Below are 20,356 nucleotides of genomic sequence, written 5' to 3' on the forward strand. Positions count from 1 at the left end.
ATATATTCTTGCGCCCCATTCCACACTTACTGAATCAAATTCAGGGGGCAGGGCCCAGAAATCTATTTTAACAAACCAACAGGTTTTAGAACCTTGCCCTAAACCAGGGCCAAGGGCAGCCCAGGTGGCTCAGCAGTTTAGCGCCATCTTCAGCCCAGGGCGTGATCCTGGAGACCCAGGATCAAGTCCCATGTCGGGCTCCTTGCATGGAGCCTGCTTCTCCCTCTACCTCTGTCTCGGCCCCTCTCTCTGTCACTCATAAAATAAACAAAATCTTTAAAAAAAATAAAAATTAAAAAAAAAATAATAAACCAGGGCCAACTATGATGAAAGACCAAACCCAATCTCCTGTTTTTGTATAGCCCACAAGCTGAGAATGTATTTCACACAGGAACATTTACAACTTATTTGATGACAGGGAACACTAACTTTAAATTCCCCATTAGGCAAAATACTGTATTTATGAGCCTCCCCATTCTATTCTTATTAGACCTGAATTACAAATAATTGCACCAACTATCATTTTTAATTCCACTAACAGAAAATTGACCTAATATCCTCAACGTCTCCTCTTCACATGCAAAACCTAAAACAATTCCAATCTGGCTTTTTAGAGAAAAACTTGCTGATTCCAGATTTGAATTTGGGAAGCGTTATCAAGTCGAACAATCAAATCTTCCTACACTACCTTGATCTGAGACAAAATACTCTGTTAAGATACAACATGAGTCTAATACCATGTAATAATTTCCATGTTTTCTGGTGTCTCAATTAATTGAATAAATGTTCAGAAGTTCCTTCAAAGTAACCAGCTGAGGGGCACCTGGGTGGCTCAGTGATCTGCCTTTGGCTCAGGTCATGATCCGGGAGTCCTGGAATCCTGGGATTGAGTCCCACCATTGGGCTCCCCACAGGGAGCCTGCTTCTCCCTTTGCCTATATCTTTGTGTCTCTCATGAACAAATAAAATCTTAAAAAAAAAAAAAAAAAAAAAAACCCAGCTCAAAGACCACAAAAGAAAGAAAGAACCAACAACCTAAACTTTTAATAAACACCAAAGTCACTAGAAAGGAAACTAGCATAAATAGAATAGGAAAGGGAGTCTTTTCCTACTCCTTTTTTTCAGCCTAAATTTTCTTATTTTCCCACTTCATAGGCTCTGTATCCAAGCTTGGGATCCAAGACAACCAGGTCAAAATCATGCCAAGGAAAACAATTCCTCTGATAATGGCTGGCCAATCAATATGGGTCTAAAGTGTTCAAAACTTCTATGATTGATCAGTTACAGAAGGATAAACTGAAAAGAGCCAAAATATGATGATACATCAATTTTGTATGCAGTTCTAAGTACTGGAAGTCAAGTATTCCTCCAGATTTCGCCAGTTACTGTAAATAATATTCTACATGCTTTGGAATAAACAAAGGTAAAGGGCAGAATTGCTGACCTTATTACCTATTATCTACCACCTTAGAGAAATTTAAGTGTGAGTTTAGGACAATGACTACAAAGGTATTGGATTTCAAAAAGTAGTTACTGTGCCTTATTAGATACGGAAAGAGCTTCATGTAGAATGTACTCTATGCACACTATCTTAAGTTACTTCAGCAACTTTTTGAGGCATGTTCTTCATCTGAAAAGGAGTTTGAGTAGGTCTAAGACTCCTTCCAGGACTGCTCATCATAAAACAATTTTCAGGGCAAGTGACTCCAAATAATAAAGAAAATTATGAAAAAAGAAAAAAATGGAGAAAAATCATACCAGAATGTAATGTGATGAACTGACTATTCATCCAACAAATAATTACTGAATATCTACGTGCCAGGCACTTTCTAGCTACTAGAGATGTATCATTGACTTAGGATCTTGAGTTTGATCAGATGAATGCCACTAACCTAAAATTTGGAGGACAAAAATCAAAGCATCTGAACAAAATAAATAAAACAAAAAGAAAAACATACCAACAGTGTAAAGGTAACTGACAGACCATCAATACAAAAAAGGAATGGCAAGAGGAAAGGTGAGACACCAGAGTGTGTAATTCCTGACAAAAAATTAAAAACATTGCAAGTATAGCTATTCCTAAACCAAATATACAAGAATTCTAATCCATTTCTACTGCACTTGACATTTGTGCTTGCTAGAGAAGACTGGAGATCAGAATGAAATTCTATTAACTAAAAGAAACTGAAAAAGGAAAATTCCATTGAATTATACCATAACTAAGTAGATTTCTTAGAACAAAATCCAGTCTCCATCTATGAAGCACAATAAATAACAAAGTTAGGGAATCCCTGGGTGGCTCAGTGGTTTAATGCCTGCCTTTGGCCTGGGGCGTGATCCTGGAGTTCCAGGATCAAATCCCACATCAGGCTCCCTCGTGGAGCCTGCTTCTCCCTCTGCCTGTGTCTCTGCCTCTCTCTGTGTCTCTCATGAATGAATAAATAAAATCTTTAAGAAAAATAAAATAACAAAGACCTAAGAGAGACTTTAGAAATGAGTTAGTCCAATGCCCCTCACTTGATACAACATAAGCTTCTAGACAATAGCAATCTCCAGAAAAATGTCTGGTACACAGCAGATTCCCAATAAATTTTTGTTGAATGGATAAAAAGCAAACTAAGGACTTAAAACAGATTATCAGTAATGCTAGTATTAAGACTGGAACCATAACTCCAAGATGCTGCTCAGTAAGAGATAATGACTATATTCTGTGCATTTGTGTGTGTATACATTAAACTCTGGAATCGTGGTCTCTCCCAAATTTTAATCAAGCATCTGAACTTTTTGCTACTTTGCCTGGAATTTTTGGCAGTGTGGCAAAACTAAAAAGTGAGAATATCACTGCCTAATGGTAGGACTCAAAACGCAAAGTCTCTGATCTCCCCTTTCCCTGAAATGAAATGCAAAGAACTCCCTAGCTGAACATCCAAAGTATTTTTTGAGCTATTCTAATGCCTAGTTTCCACCACTTATTCAATTCAATCATAACTTCCAGAGTGGAAGATCTAGGAATTTTTTTTTTTAGAAAATGGATTTTGAAAAAGCTCTACAGGTGATTCTGATACACAGCTGAGTTAGAAAAATCATTGTTAGACAGTGGCTAGAAACAGAATTAAAAATCCATTTGCTCAGGACGCCTGGGTGGCTCAGCAGTTGAGCATCTGTCTTTGGCTCCAGGGCCGTGATCGGGATCGAGTCCCACAGAGAGTCCCACATTGGGCTCCCTGTGAAAAGCCTGCTTCTCCCTCTCTCTGCCTAGGTGTCTGCCTCTCTCCAGTAAATAAAATCTTAAAAAAAAAAAAAAAAGATCTTTGACAGATCTTGTGCCACATTAAGAAAGCTCATAGATTCTACATTAGCAGGCTTTCCCCGCAGCCTCAATACACAATTTAACACAGTGGACCAAGAGAATTAAAAGAAATAAACACCAAATAAAGGTGTTTATTGCTATTTCATTTATTCCATAAAATTATTGAGCAATACTACAAAAGTGCAAAATGAAACCCTCAGTTTTCAGAACTTTTTGTTGAAATTACACGGATTCTAAACTAAGCTAAATAAACTTCAGAATTTTCAAACTGAGATAATAGTTCACATAATACTAAATGTTCATTTATGAGATGATTTAAATAAATTACTGGGAGACAAATGCCTGGATTTTACATCTTTTAGGAACGTTATGTTGCCTAACATTATTTTAGTCATAAACACACCCACCAACTAAACTATCACCCAGAACATGTTGGGAGACATATGGAAGAGGAAGAACCTACTTGCAGCAAAGCTTTTAGCACCTCGCTGGGTAACCAAAGTGTTTCCCAAATTGCAGATAATTGTCATATTTTTATTAAAATCTTAGTCTAAAGCTACTCTGGTTCATGAAACAAAGTTCTGTATGTTTGTTTTTTTTTTAAATAATGATCAGTGTCATTTCAGTAATGTGGCACCATAGTTGAAACATCACTGGTTGACAGACCTCAATCCCTCATCTGTATAATGGAGAATTATTTATGCAGTAATTGAAAACATGTGGAAAAAAATCCATCTTCTTATAAATCTGCTTGAAAGTCCAGTAAGACAGCAGTAGTATTAACAGTAGTATTCAGCCTTAACTGCATGAGAATCACCCATAGTGGTTTTAAAAGAAATCTTTGCTCAGGACCCATATCAGACCTAATCAGTCTTAGAGAGTAACTCAGGCATCCGTATTCCCCCCCCCCCCCCCCCCCACGCAAACTCCCCTAAGAGATTCCAATGTGCAGTCAGGGTTAAGGGTCAACGCATTAACCCTTCTCCAACACTAATGTTAGAGCCTATACCAAGAAAAGAATTTAAGAACAAACGTGACAGCTCAAAAAAAAGGGAAACTAAAATATTTTTCAATTTTTAAAAATAAAACTTAAAGATTTAGAAAACATACCAGCAAGGGAGGAAATATTCAGGCTATTATGAAACCATCACATTATTTTAGAATTAAAAACAACAACAACAACAAAAAAAAAACACACCAAAAAACAAACCCAACTAGCTCAAGAATCACAGAATGAGATCCTTTACTAAATTGCCCCAAAGACTTACAAGAGGATTGATCCTTTGACACCGCCCCCTACATTTCAGACAACTTTCTTTAACCTAAGCAAAAATTGGTTTCAATATTAAAATTCTGTAACTGAAGCATAAAAACTTCACTAAAGTTGACCTTATCAAATAAAAGCAAGCTGAAAGAATAGTTGCTTATGTCCAACTAAGAATTTAACCAGCAGTCACGACATCCATTTTCAAAAACTGTAAGGTGCATTATTTATACCAGGTCAAAAAAAAATTATCTCTGAAGAGACATCCACGAAATCCCTCATCTTCTTGAGATGTCAGAATACTTATTTCAAGATCCTGGAAGAAAAAAAGATGCAAAGTGAATCCTACTTGAACATTCCATCGATAAAACAAGAGAACTATGGAACACCAACAAGAGATTACAGTAATTCGGTTAAAGGTAAAATCTGCCCTTCAAAGTAACTTTCTGAAGAATTTAGATTCTCACATGCCCTGTTCTTGCCGTTACTAAAACCTTCCAGAAATTTTCCCTCTCAGAAACTACAAAGGTCAGCAAACAAAAGGAAGAAATGGCATGAGAACATGAAGATAACAGGTTAAAAATTCCAAGTCAAATGTCCATAAAAAAAAAAAAAAAAGGAAAACAGGTTAGGAGGAAAAATTACTCCAAATGCCTTTTTAAAACAGAAGAAACAAAACATAACATTTTGAGTTCACCCATGGAACACCAATTCCAAATACTTCTGATTTTCACTCTATGCAGACACTGGAACAATAAACCTTAATCTTCAAGAACTTGAGAGGCATTTGCTGAAACCAAAATGGCAGCCCACTGAATCAGACCAGTGAGATCTAAAGGAGTTTGCAGTCTCTATTTTTAAATTCAAGTGTACGGATTAAGAAAGTCAAGCTAGTCATAGTTCAAGCTAGTCGTGGTTAAGGAGTCCTTACTATATAATCACTAAGAGTAGAGATAATGAGCTCCAAGACAGGGTTAAGTACCAGCTGAAAAGTTTCCTAATCAATAAATACAGCCCAGATTCTTCCTCAAAACTGAAGGTATACAAACGTTATGTAGATTTAGGAGGCTCATGAGTTTCCAGGGAAAAGAGGCTACAGATATTTCCTTCCCTGGGCTCAAAATAAGGCACGAATATTTACAACTACAACTCGCTCAGTTAAATTCAAAGACAATCTGAAGAAATTACACACACCTGTAAACTGCACCGTGGAAACTCCAATTAACGTTATTCCTATAGAACTTTCAAAAAATACGCTTAGTCTAAGCAAGTTCTATTGGAAGTCTTAAAAAAAATTCCCGTGTAAATTCCAGTCGCCACAGAAGTCCCTACAAAGATTACAAAACAACGTATACACCTGCTCCGTAACTTAACCTAATATTTTACAATGAATGAAAAATAAGCAATTTACCGAACCGGAAGCCTCGTACCACACGAATCTGAAGGGTCCTTATCAACAAGCTCGCACAGGCTAATATTTTCTCAGAAACAGTTAAAAATAGAAAGGTGGTGGGTCCAAGTTAGCTTGGAGGCGATTTCTGCATCAAAACATCTTTCGGGGCTTTGGCCTTCAGCAAATGAAGGGGGGCGAAGGAGGTGTAGGAGGCCGATAACCGGGCCCAGGCTCCCAGGCCACAGGGCTGAGGAGAAGCTGCCGGTTATCGCGGGAGGGTGGGGGGGAGGCGGACAAGTCGTCGGGCCTGATAGCCAGGCGTAGCCGAGGCCTAGCTCTGCTGCTCCAAATCACTCCACCTCAGTAATGGCGTTTGGTGTCAAGTGGAACGAGACTGGGGAGGAGAGCGGCCGTGAGTTCGCCGAGCGTCGGGCTGTAAGCCCCAGGGCCGAGGGCGAGTAGGCCCCGCCGCCGACCCGGCCCCCAGGCGCCGCTGCGGGGGCTGCACGCCGGGCCCTGAGACTCCATCCTCCTACTCGACCCCAGACAGGACTGGAAGGGGGAGGAGGGGGAGGGACGAAGCCGTCAGCCATTTTCCCTTACAGTCCAAAACACACAGACACGCTCCCGGGACGCCGGCTCGACACACAACACAGCCCCGCGCCCCCACCCGCGCCGTGCGCGCTCGCCCAACCAGGGGCCGAGGAGGGGGAACCGGAAAGGCCCCGGCCCGGCCAGCCGCCGGCCGAGGAAGAAACATTGGGCTCTCACACCCCCCTCGGCCTCCTCCCCTCACTTACATCCAGCTGTTGGCCCGGCGCGGCTAGCTACTCACCGCACGACACAGGCGTCTTCTCCTCACAACCAGGGCACGCGGAAGCAGCAGGCAGCTGCAAGACTCAGTCCCAGGGCAAGGGCAACCCTGGGTGCATCCCAGGCCCGGGGGTGACTGGCGACAAAGTGGGTCGAGAGGCTACGGGCGTGAAGACCAGGGAGCTACACAGGGGGCGCCGGAATTCGCCGCTCGCCGCGCCCGCCCTTCAGCAGCAGTGGCCGCGGCCGCCTCCTCCTCCTCCTCCTCAGCCGGCGGCGGCGGCGGCCCTCTTCCCCCTTCTCCCTTCGGGCCGGGGTTCTCGCTGAGCTCAGACGGGCTCCGGACGGTGCGTTTCTCCTGCGTCACCTCCTCCTGCTCCTCCTCCTGCAGCGGCGGCTTCACCTTCCCCTGGTCGCCGCCTCTTTACCGGCTCTGGGCCTGATCGCTTTGCTGCGGGTCGCTCCTTGCTCCCGGCACCGACCGGAGCACCGGGGGCTGGGGCGGCCGCCTCCCGGGAGAGAGGCGGCAGCGGCGGGCTCCCGCGAGGCCTGTGAGGGGAGCAACGCGGGGAGGGGCCCCGCACGGCTGAGGCCCGGACGGGCCGGGTACTGAGAGGTTGCGGCTCCGGCGGCAGCGGAGACTAGCTTCCGCAGCCGCGGATGCCCGTCCTCGCCAATATGGCGGATCCGGCAAACCAAAAAAAAAAGAAAAAAAGAAAAAAAAGGAAAAAAAACCGCTCGGCCAGTGGCGGCGGCGGCGGTAGCGGCGGCGGCAGCAGCACTGGAGGCGGTGGAGGCAGCAGCGCGGCGGCGCAGACTCCCACTAGCCCCAGCACCGCCCAAAGCCGCGAGGATCCCGCCCCCGCCAAGCCCCGCCCCTCAAGGCCCCGCCCCTCAAGGCCCTTCTCCTCCTCCCTACACCCCCTCCCCCCTCCCTTCCTCCTCCCTCAGCTGCTCCTGCTGCTCCCTCCTCTACCCAGAGCCAGGGAGAGTTGGGCGTGCTACTGGGAAGCCGGGCCAGGCGAGAGACGTTTGGAACCCGGGGAGCTGGAGTGGGGGAGGGGAAAACAATGCGGTAAAGACTGTTCACGCAGGACCGTTTCTTCCGGCCGGCCCGTTCAGGATCGCGCTACGACCGGCAACGGTGTTCCAAATCATTCATATTGAGAACGATGTGAGAGCAGAGGTGACACGAGGACAGGGAAAAGTGGGGGAAGGGAAGTCCGGAAGGATCTGGCAAACGCCAGAGGAGGAGCTGGGAGTTCAGGACTAGCAGAGTGTGTGGCCAGGACAGGGTTAATCGCGCAAACCGCAGCTGCGTCGCTCAGAGTTTGACTTGGGCCGCTTGTTTTTGTTCCATTGTGAACCGTGGCCCCGCCGGCGAGTGCCCGGATGATGACGTCACCAACCCCCCCCTTTTTCCGGGATTGTTGGGGGGAGGGGTAGCAGAAAGACAAGATCTCGAGACCACGCGCTGAGCGGTCGCACCCGCAGTGCGTGGGGGTCTGGGGGGGGCAGAGCTAACCCGCGTCACTTGGCGGGTGAGCCAGCCAGGCCCACTGGGCGGATACCTTGGGGGTGGCAGCAGTGCGAGGTCTTAAGGGCCTGGCCACCTGCTCCTCGCCGATAGGGGGAAGGTGTGGCTATCTACTGCGGGGTGGGGGGGAACATGGTCGGATTGGGGAGCTCCCCCCCACTCTATGAAGCAGGTGCTCTAAGAAACTAATTCACATGATCCTGTAGCATCAGTACCTGAAAGCACTTGGGCTTCCTCACAACCGTATTGACTTTGACCGCCCTTTGACCATAGGAGCTCTTAAAACAGCAAAGAAAAAATTATAAAATGCCACGGAAGGCATAGGGACAAAGCAGTTTCAACAGCAAGATTAGCCTCTTTTGCCAAATCATCAGTCCAATTCTGTGTCAGAACCAGGAAAACCCTTAAGAACCCATGACATTCACTATGTATGTCATGGGCTATTTTCTACAGGTTTATATTCCAAAAACGAAGGTTATCAGGCTAATTTCAAATAAACGGTGTGCTTAGATCAATTCTATACAACCTACTTTCAGTGCCCAAATGGAGAGAAAAGAAATGCAGTCCCAAATTTACCACAGATTTCCTTTTGACTTAAAAATGCTTCTGGACACTAAATTTGAAATCGTAGCAAGCCCTTGTTAAGTAAGATTATATTTTGTATGGAAAAGAGTTAGACTTAGTTATGCTATAACTATGTTAATTTGTAATACAGTTGTTAAAATGGAATCCAAACTAATTGGGGATGGCAGCACATTACTAGTATCTTTAAAATCATTTCACTATACATTACTGGACTGTTTTCACCACAAAAATTATATAATAAGGTATTCAAGAAAAAATTCATAGCCCTAATAATTCATAGCACATTTTACCTTGTTTTTATAATTATTTCCATGAATGGCTTTTCTTCTCCATTAGCTTATGAGCCTCTAGAGAGCAGACACTACCATCTGTGTACACTGTAGGTTTGTTAGCCACATGATTTTACTTAATCCTCAGAACTCTGTGAGGTAAGCCAGAACATATATTGCTATCACTAATTTTAGATAAAGAAATAGGATAAGTCATTTACCCATGATCACCAGACAGGATTGGAAAGTGTTTAACACCTGTCTTTTAGGGATGCCTGTGTGGCTCGACAGTTAAGCATCTGCCTTCAGCTCAGGCAGGGTGTGATCCTGGAGTCCCGGGGTCCGCATCGGGCTCCCTGCATGGAGCCTGTTTCTCCCTCTGCCTCTGCCTCTCTCTCTGTGTGTCTCTCATGAATACATAAATAAATAATTAAAAAAAAAAAAGCACCTGTCTTTTAACCCTATCAAAAGAGCAGTGTTAACAAGGATGTCCACTCTCACCAATTCTATTCAACATTGTACTTGCGGTTCAAACCACAGGAAGAAAAAGAACTGAAAGACACAAAGGTAAGAAAGGAACAATTAAGCCACCTCTATCCCCCTTTGCAGATATAGAAAATCCTGGGAAATTCACTACAGAAAACTAATAGAGCTTAATAAATGAGTTTAGCAAAGTTGCAACATATAAGATAAATAATAGATCAATTATATTTTTATATGCTAGCAATAAGCAATCTGAAATAAAGAAACCAATTCTATTACCTCAAAAATAATAAAATAGTAATGAATGAATTTAACAAAAGAATTTAACAAAAGAAGTGCAAGATTTGTACAATGAAAACTACAAAACATCATTAAAAGAAATTAAAGATGACCAAAATAAATGAAAAAAACAGGCCGTGTTCAAGGATTAGAAGACTTAATTTTGTTAGATAGCAATACCCCCCAAATTGATCTTCAGAGTCAACCTGATCCCTATCAAAATCCCAGCAGACTTTTTAGCAATAAGCACATGAAAAGAAACTCAACATCACTAGTCTTGAGGGAAATGCAAATCAAAACCACAATGAGATACCACTTACCACCCATTAGGATGGCTATAATAATTTTTTTTTTTTTTTAAGAAAATAGAAAGTGCTGGCAAGTATGTGGAGAAATTGGAACACTTGCAAACTGCTGCTGGGAATGTAAAATGCGGCAGCTGCTATAGAAAACAGTTTGGCAGCTCCCCACAATCTAAACATAAAATCACCCTATGGACCAGCAATTCCACTAAGTATGTACCCACAACAACTGAAATCAGGAACTGAAATACTTGTCATCCTTGTTCATGGCAGCACTATTCACAATAGCCAAAATGTGGAAACAATCGAAATGTCCAATAGGTGAGTGGAAAAACAGATGTGGTACATACACACAATGGAATATTATTCAGACTTCAAAAGGAATGAAATTCCAAGACATGCTACAACATGAATGGACCTTGAAAACACTGTGCTAAGTGAAAGAAGCCAGACTCAAAAGGTTACATATTGTATGATTCTACCTCATAAGGTACCTATAAACAGACTAATTCATAGCAAGCAGAATAGAGGTTACAAGGAGCTGGGGGAGGAGGGAATGGGGAAGTAATTGTTTAATGGGTAAGATGTTTCTGTTTGGGATGGTGAAAAAATTCTGGGGCTGAAAACATAACTGCACAACACTGAATGTGCTGCTCAAAGCCAATGAACAGTACACTTAAAAATGGTTAAAACGATTGCTTTCATGTTTTATATTTATTTTACCATAAACTTTAAAAAGTGGGGGGAAATTGTTTCATATGGTTTAACCTATAAATGGCACTCCCACCAGCAGTTCTAGGGGGACTTAGTCTATCAAGTCAAACTCACCAGCAGCTCACTCTTTCCTAGCACAAAGCTACCATGTGCACCTTGGCTCCCAGAGTGGGTGTGGCCTACAGGACTGCGCACTTTTGACACCTTCCACTCAGTTAATGGGCTAGGCAATGAACAGTTTGGAGTTAAAAGAAGAGGCTCAATGCCATAGTGCAAGCTCCTTAAAGTCCATACAGTCCTGGCTTTCCTTCTCATTTCCTTCATTTTGGTTTCTCACTCTTTTTCTTTAAAAAGACTTATTTAAGAGAGAGAACATAATCTTTAAAAAAAAAAAAAAAAGGGGGATCCCTGGGTGGCGCAGCGGTTTGGCGCCTGCCTTTGGCCCAGGGCGTGATCCTGGAGATCCAGGATCGAATCCCACATCGGGCTCCCTGCGTGGAGCCTGCTTCTCCCTCTGCCTGTGTCTCTGCCTCTCTCTCTCTCTCTCTCTCTCTCTCTCTCTCTGTGACTATCATGAATAAATAAATAAAATCTTTAAAAAAAGAGAGAGAGAGAGAGAGAGAGAGAACATGTGCCTGCATGAGGGTGAGGAGAGGGGGAGAGAATTCCAAGAGGTTCCTCCCCGCAGCAGGGAGCCCCACTTGGGGATCGAACCCAAGACCTTGAGGTCAAGACTTGAGCAGAAATTAAAAGACTGACCCTTAAATAACTGAGCCACCCAGGTGCCCCTTGGTTTTTCTTTTCCTTTTTTTTTTTTAAAGGTTTTATTTATTCATTCATGAGTCCCAGAGAGGGAGAGACAGAGAGGCAGAGACACAGGCAGAGACACAGGCAGAGGGAGAAGCAGACTCCATGCAAGGAACCAGACGTGGGACTCCCCGGGTCTCCAGGATCACGCCCCGGGCCAAAGGCAGGCACTAAACCACTGAGCCACCCAAGGATCCCCCCTTGGTTTTTAAAACTGTAATTTTTTACTTCCTGGTTCTGTCTTGGTAAAGCAAAGCCTTATCATATTCCATTTCCTCATAAAATCTCTCACTGCACTCTTATTTGTCCAACCAGAAATGCTTAATAAGTATACTCATTGTTTACTAGGACATTTATCTTAAAGAACAGACACAAAGTGAAAGAAGTCAGAGAAAGACAAATACCATAGGATTTCACTTATATGTGTAATCTAAAAGCCAAAACAAAGCAGAAACAGACCCATAAATATGGAGAACACACCAGTGGTTGCTAGAGGGATGGGGGTTGGGGACAGGCAAAAAGAAGTGGAGTGGGAGGTCCAGTTTTCCAGATATGAAATAAAAAAGTATAAAAGTATGGGATAAAAGGCCCAGCATAGGGAATACAGTCCACAGTATTACAATAGCGTTGTATGGTAACAGATTATAGGTATACTTGTGGTGAGCACAGCAAATTTTAGAATTGTACAATTACTGTGTTGTCCACCTAAAACTAAACTAACATTGTGTATCAACTATATTTCAATTAAAACAAAAAAGGAGGACCCCGGGGTGGCCCAGTGGTTTAGTGCCTGCCTTTGTCCCAAGGCGCGATCCTGGAGTCCCCGGATCGAGTTCCGTGTCGGGCTCCCGGCATGGAGCCTGCTTCTCCCTCTGCCTGTGTTTCTGCCTCTCTCTATCAGTCTCTATGTCTATCATGAATAAATAAATTTTAAAAATCTTAAAAAAAAAAAAAAAAAAACGAAAAAGGACAGGCCTTCCTAAATTGATACCACTTAATACTTTCAGGGCCACACATTCCAAAGTTCTAGAGACAAGGGATTAACTGCTTCATACTTGTGAAAAGGTCTTCTGGGTTAATGCCAAGCAAATATAAAATTGCTAATATGTATCCTAGAGAAGGCTTTGTGATTTGAATGGAATGAGGAAAGTCCACAATGACTTACCATCTTCAATATAAAATATGGTAAGGGATGTCTGGGTGGTTCAGTGGGTTAAGCAACAGACTGACTCTTGGTTTCTTGGTTTCTGTCAGGTCATAATCTCAGGTGGTTTTGCACAGTGGGAGTCTGCTTGAGATTCTCTCCCTCCACCCCTCCCTAGACTCACGCACATGTGCTCTCGCTCAAAAAAACTAAATTGATTAATCAATCTTAAAAAAAAAATAGTCTGTCTATCCCACTGTGGGAGAATCTCTCTAAAACTGACCTATTCCCAGCCAAGGACCTGTACATCAACTTCAGGGTATTATTTCACTCCTTTTATTCTAGAGTTTTAGAATCTCCTGGGTTTTATTTAAAATTTGAAGGGTTCTGTTTATATTAGGTTATATTTTATATAACCTACCATAGGGCAAAATAATCTGATCCTTTTATTTTTACTTCCAGTCTTACTTACTTCATCTAGGCCTAAGAAATACACATTTTCCCAGTTGGAGAATGACAACTATGCCTCCTTGGAAGCCTGGATCTTCTATTACTTTTATGGCATAGGCAAGTAGCTTCAGCATGACTTGAGACATGGCCCAATGCTAGTTCTACTAAACTAAGAGCTCCTTAACAGTGGTATAGCTCAGCTCTGTCTTGTGTGTGCCAAATGTTCCAGGTCTTATCTAGCTAAAATCTAAGCCTCATAATTTAAATGTGAACCAGCAAAGTCAACCTGATTTTCTCAACCATTTTTACAATAAAAATTGCACTGCAGTCACCCAGACCAACCATTTCGTAATTCAAACGCCAAGCCAAATTCTTACTACATTCTCTCCACATGCTTGCAGCCTGGTAAAACCTCAGTTCCATCTTGCTTTCTGCCTTAGCATACCCTCCCTATTTCTTCATGGCCAGCCTGGAAATTTTGTAGTAACACAAGTTTTCAATTTTTCCTTTTGCTAAAGTTTCTCCAAAGTCTACTCTAATATCATTGCTTATGCCAGAAAAAAGTAATCAGTTTTAAGCTCCAAGATTCTGATCACCAGTTTCAACATGTGTGTGGGAGGGAAGTGGTTTTTCCCCCCCACATCACCAATTAAGATTCTGACACCAGGTGGGTGTCCTACAATTCAACTTAATTCTGACACTATCCACCCAGAGAAGAGCATCACATTCCACAAGTTAAGGGATCAAGTCCCACCAAGAGTCCACTTCACTTTAGATGCCAAACTGCAATTCCAGATTGTTACCTGTGCTTCTGACAAACCAGCTATAGATTGGAGATTGGAGGTTCCAATGACTCCCACCTTGCATTACAGATAAGGGCTTGGTCCTACAAGAATGCCACCCTCACCCTACTTCAGATGTCTATAGCCAATCCAGGATGTTACTGATGCTTCTGAACTAATGGCTATAAATCAAAGGTTCCCATGACACCAGCCCTAGGTTCGATTAATTTGCTAGAGTGAGGGATGCCTGGATGACTCAGCAGTTGAGTGTCTGTATGCCTTTAGCTCAAGGCCTGATCTCTGAATCCCGGGATTGAGTAGAGTCCCACATCAGGCTCCCTGCGTGGAGCCTGTTTCTCCCTCTGCTTGTGTCTCTGCCTCTCTCTGTGTGTCTTTCATAAATAAATAAATAAATAAAATCTTTAAAAAAAAATTTTTTTAAAGGACAAAACTCAAGAACAGCCAGATGAAGAGATGCATAGGGATGGGTATGGGTAAGAGGCACGGAATTTTTGTGCCTCTATCCAAATGTGCCATCCTCTCATATCTCCATTTGTTCACCAACCTGGAAGCTCTCTGAAGCTTCTCCCTTTTGGGTTTTCAAGGAGGCTTTATGATACAGATGGGATTAACTTAATCAATGACCACTGGTGATCTATTGAATCTCTGGTCCCTCTTTGCTCCCCAGAGATTAAGGGTGTGGGAGTAACTGAAAGTTCTAACCCTCCAATCATATGGTTGGTTCTCCTGGCAACCAGCCCCTATTCCTAGGTGCTTTCCAGAAGTCACCTGGAGACTTGTTAATGACAGAAGTCATTAACATATACCCAGTTGTGGTGGAAAGAGGGCTTGTTATAAATAAGAAGACACCAATTTCACCTTTATGGCTCTGAAGCAATAAAGTTTTAGGAAATATGGACAAAAAGCCAAATATGAAAAAAGATGCTCCCACTGCTCTTACTGCTCAGGAAATTCCAAGGATTTTGGGAGCTAGCTAGCTATGAGCCAGGAAACTTGGATGAAGATTAACGATAGAAGTATATTTTGGTCATCTGAATGACCAAACATATATTTCTTATAAATCACAATACTGCAAGCTCATAAATATGCTCATTTGCTACTACTTCATGTACTACAACATAATTTAGAATTTATTAAATTAGGGATGCCAGGGGGGCTCAGCGGTTGGGCATCTGCCTTCGGCTCAGGGCATGATGCCGGAATGGAGTCCTGCTTCAGGCTTCTTGCAGGAAGCCTGCTTCTCCCTCTGCCTGTGACTCTGCCTCTCTCTGTCTCTCATGAATAAATAAATAAAATCTTAAAAAAAAAAAAAAAAAGAATTTACTAAATTAGAAAATGGTATTCAGACAGAACACATCTTGAGTTTTATGCTTGCCCTATCATTGGATTTTTAAAAAGGCATCAGTCAAATCAACAGTATAAACAAAATCATAATTATTTAGTCTTGTCTCTCAATACAGTTCTTCTGAAATTTTAGTAAGATTTGTTAAAATACTAAACTCCTACATCATTCTTAACTATTAAAGTAGCGTCTCTAAGCATTTGAAGAAAGCACAGAATGACTTGAGGGCTCTGTTTCACACAGAGCTTTCTAGAATCAATGGAAGAAGGGCTAATGGTTCAAATTAAAGAGGCAACCCAGGGTGACACTACTACAGGCTACTGAAGTTTGAGAGTCACTTCCTTCAGGACTTCTAACAAAGAATTCATATGCTAATATATAATATACAGTTGGCCTTGGAACAACAGAGTTTGGCGACATCAACCCCCAACACAGTCAAAAATTAATGTAAGGGGATCCCTGGGTGGCTCAGCAGTTTAGTGCCTGCCTTTGGCCCAGGGCGTGATCCTGGGGTCCCGGGATCAAGTCCCACATCGGGCTCCATGCAGGGTGCCCGCTTCTCCCTCTGTGTCTTTCATGAATATATAAATAAATAAAATCTTTAAAAAAAAAAATCGATGTAAGTTTTAAAACTGGACTCCCCAAAGACTTAACTAATGATAGCCTACTGGTGACCAGAAGCCTTACTGATAACATAGTCTGTCAGTAACATATAATTTGTTAATGTACTATATACTGTATTCTTACAATCAAGAAAGCTAGAGAAAATGTTATTTTAAACTAATCATTAAAAAGAGAAAAGAGAGGGATCCCTGGGTGGCGCAGCGGTTTGGCGCCTGCCTTTGGCCCAGGGTGCAATCCTGGAGACCCGGGATCGAATCCCACGTCGGGCTCCCGGTGCATGGAGCCTGCTTCTCCCTCTGCCTGTGTCTCTGCCTCTCTCTCTCTCTCTGTGTGTGACTATCATAAATTAAAAAAATAAAAAAAAAAGAGAGAGAGAAAAGAGGGCAGCCCGGGTGGCTCGGTGGTTTACTGCCTGCCTTCGGTCCAGGGCCTGGTCCCAGGGTCCCGGGATAGAGTCCCACATCAGGCTCCCCGCGGGGAGCCTGCTTCTCCCTCTGACTGTGTCTCTGCCTCTCTCTGTCTCTCATGAATAAATAAATAAAACCTTTAAAAAAAAGAGAGAGAGAAAAGAGAAAATACATTTATAGTACCGTATTTATCAAAAGTGATCTATGTAAAAAGGGACCAGTGCAGTTTTTAAACATTTATTTATTTGAGAGAGAGAGTGTGTGTGCCTGCACAAGTAGGGGCAGGAGCAGTGGGAGAGAGAGAATCTCAAGCAGACCCCTCACTGAGTGAAGAGCCCAACCCAGGGCTCCAACCCACCACCCATGAGATCATGCCCTGAGCAGAAATCATAAGTCAGACAAGTAACAGACTGGGCCACCCAGGCACTCCTACATATATTACAATACATATAATTACTTTATACATATAAGATGTAATTAATTGCTATTTCTCTAAATATACTCTGCAATTCAAACTTTTCACAAATACAAAAAGGCTTTCTTTCAATCACATTTAGTGAGGTTTCTATTTTTTGTTTTCATTTATATTTGTCTTCTAAGCATTTCATTTTTGACTGCTGGAAACAGCTATTCTTTCTCAGCTCTTGTGTTTTGCCTCTTTTAGGCAAAATTTATGTTTTTTTTAGAAAAAATACAAATGATTTGTCAACTATATAGCATCAGTTTCTCCCTTCTTTTTTTTATTTTTTTTTATTTATTTATGATAGTCACATAGAGAGAGAGAGAGGCAGAGACACAGGCAGAGGGAGAAGCAGGCTCCATGCACTGGGAGCCCGACGTGGGATTCGATCCCGGGTCTCCAGGATCACGCCCTGGGCCAAAGGCAGGCGCTAAACCGCTGCACCACCCAGGGATCCCTCTCCCTTCTTTTTATTTTTGGATTCTTTTCAGGACCTCTTGCTTCTTCTTGGGTTGGTCTAGGTAATGCAGAGGACATCCCTGCTCCCGCTCTGTTCTTTGGTTTTCAGATTCAAGTAGCGGTTTGCAGAAATGTGTTGTTTGTGGCTGCATTGTTCACTTGGTTGGCTAGAGGACTGGAGAAAAACTACATTGTTTCCAAATCAGCCAGTCTTTTCTGCTTTATCAAGTCCTTCAACAAATATAGGACTGTATACCAAAATAGCGATTTATAGTATCTTTTCAATGTGTACTAGGAATGCTAGTGTAACAGGTGGTATAACCAGGCTGTTCCAAGCCTAACATGGACACCAGATGCTTAAACAAAATAAAACCTGCATATGTGTCACAAAAAACATTATTGTATATGTAATATAACATTACAAAATGGCAAATAGAAGGAATTTTCCTTACATCTATCACCAAAACCAATGATCTCTATCATTTTTGTGTATTACCTTCCCGATTTTTCTTATGAATACTCCTTTAAAAAATGATAGAAATAGGGGCGCCTGGGTGGCTCAGTTGGTTAAGCATCTGCTTTTGGCTCAGGTCATGATCCCAGGGAATGTGATGGAGCCCCAAGTCAGGCTCCCTGCTCAGCAAGGAACCTGCTTCTGCCCCTCTTTCTCAAATAAAATCTTTTAAAAAAATTTATAGAAATAATGTAACCAAATTAAGAATGTTTGGAAAATTAAGAAACATAAACAACCCCTATAATGCTAAAATGTGATTGTGGTATATTGGCTAAAATGGATTGTGCTATATTGTGGCTAAAATGTAATTTTGATATATTTTCCACCAATCTTTTAAAATTCTATTTCCTTTACTTATTTTGAAAAATAGTTGATATGAATACATAACCATTTTTAAAATATTTATTCACTTCAGGGACAGCCCCGGTGGCGAAGCAGTTTAGTGCTGCCTGCAGCCCGGGGTGTGATCCTGGGGACCCGGGATCGAGTCCCACGTTGGGCTGCCTGCATGGAGCCTGCTTCTCCCTCTGCCTGTGTCTCTGCCTCTCTCTCTCTCTCTGAATAAATAGATAAATAAATCTTAAAAAAAAAAAAAAAAGACTAAAAAAATATATATATTTATTCACGTCAAAAAACATTCATTCATGCTATTTATTTTCTGTACCTTGCATTTTGTCACTTAAAATATCTTGCAAATGGGGACACATGGATAGTTCAGGTGGTTGAGTGGCCGACTCTTGGTTTAGGCTCCACACTCAGTGCTGAGTCTGCTTGTCCTTCTCCCTCTGCTCCTCCAGCCGCTTGCTCACTTTCTCTCCCAAATACATAAAATCTTTAAGTTTTTATCTTTAGATTTTATTTATTTGAGAGAGAACAAGCTGGGAGAGGGGCAGAGGGAAAGGGAGAAGCAGGCTCCCTGCTCCATGCAGGGCTTGACCCTAGGACCCTGGGATCATGACCTGAACGGAAGGCAGACACTTAACAGACTAAGCCACCCAGTCACTCCAAAAAAAAAAAAAAAAAAAATATATATATATATATATATATATCATATATACATATATAAATATAAAAATACATATAAATATAAAAATACATATAAATAAAAAAAGACAATCTTTTGCAACAAACTTTTTTGTTTGGGTTTTCTTCTTTTATTGAGGTATAAAATAATAATACAGTAATGTGGGTAAATTGCATTAAAGAGTTGATGATGAATTTTTTTGACTTGAAACATTGTTCTTTTTAAGTTTTTATTTAAATTCCAGTTAGTTAACATAGAGTGTTATAGTCTCAGGTGTACAAAATAGTGATTCAGCAATTCTATACAACACCCAGTGCTCATCACAAGTGCCCTCCTTAATCCCCATCACCTATGTCACCCATCTCCCCACCGACTTCTCCTCTGGTAACCATCGAATCTGTTTCTTAGTTTGCCTTTTTCTCTTTGCTCGTCTGTTTTTTTTTTTAATCTGGCAACTATTGATTACTTGCTTCTTTTTTTCTTTTTAAGATTTCATTTATTTATTTATGAGAAACACACAGAGAGAGGCAGAGACACAGGCAGAGGGAGAAGCAGGCTCCACGCAGGGAGCCTGATGCAGGACTCGATCCTGGAACTCCAGGATCACGCCCTGAGCCAAAGGCAGATGCTCAACCGCTGAGCCACTCAGGCGTCCCAAACTCGTTTGTTTCTTAAATTCCACCTATGAGTGAAATCATGGTATTTATCTTTTTCTGACATTTATTCTGCTTAGCATAATACTCTCTAGCTCCATCCATGTCATTGTAAATGGCAAGATTTCATGCTTGATAAATTTTTACATACATATATTTGCCAGTTTTAACAATATTAATTTGTTTTTTTTTTTTTTTAAATTTTTATTTATTTATGATAGTCAGAGAGAGAGAGAGAGAGAGAGAGAGAGAGAGAGAGGCAGAGACACAGGCAGAGGGAGAAGCAGGCTCCATGCACCGGGAGCCCGACGTGGGATTCGATCCCGGGTCTCCAGGATCGCGCCCTGGGCCAAAGGCAGGCGCCAAACCGCTGCGCCACCCAGGGATCCCAACAATATTAATTTGTTAATCATGTTTAACAATTTAGCAGTTATCCTGTTAAGCACTGTTATAAGAACTACACGGGTATTAATTCCTTTAATCCTCATAATAAACCTGTAAGTTAGGCACTATTATCATCCCATTTTAGAGATGAGGTAACTCGGGCACAAACAGAGTAAGCATTTGGCCAAGGTCATATGGTTTGTAAACTCAGAGCCAGAATTCAAGATCCATGCAGTCATGTCCCAGCATCTGAGCACTTAACATTCTTGTAACTACATGTAAAGATAATCATGGAAGTGGTTTAGCACAGTGTCTGACACACACTAGTACGTGCTC

At 42.1% G+C, this 20,356-nt stretch overlaps 1 protein-coding gene across 5 annotated transcripts in view; it reads right to left on the bottom strand.

Moving 5' to 3' along the window:
- The window catches only part of USP9X (ubiquitin specific peptidase 9 X-linked), a 482,368-nt gene that overhangs the window by 144,433 nt on the left and 317,579 nt on the right, over positions 1–20,356 (bottom strand). For 2 of the 5 annotated variants that reach the window (XM_072817571.1, XM_072817567.1), the window contains exon 1: positions 6,803–7,563. The exons of 2 other annotated variants lie outside the window; for them this stretch is intronic. The gene's annotated coding sequence lies outside the window, so the exon portion shown is untranslated. Of the gene's footprint in view, positions 1–6,767; positions 7,564–20,356 lie in introns of those variants that run through there. One more of the 5 variants, XM_072817570.1, reaches the window with a different exon arrangement.

The sequence above is a fragment of the Canis lupus genome, chromosome X, assembly GCF_048164855.1.
Source record: "Canis lupus baileyi chromosome X, mCanLup2.hap1, whole genome shotgun sequence".
NCBI lineage: Eukaryota > Metazoa > Chordata > Mammalia > Carnivora > Canidae > Canis > Canis lupus.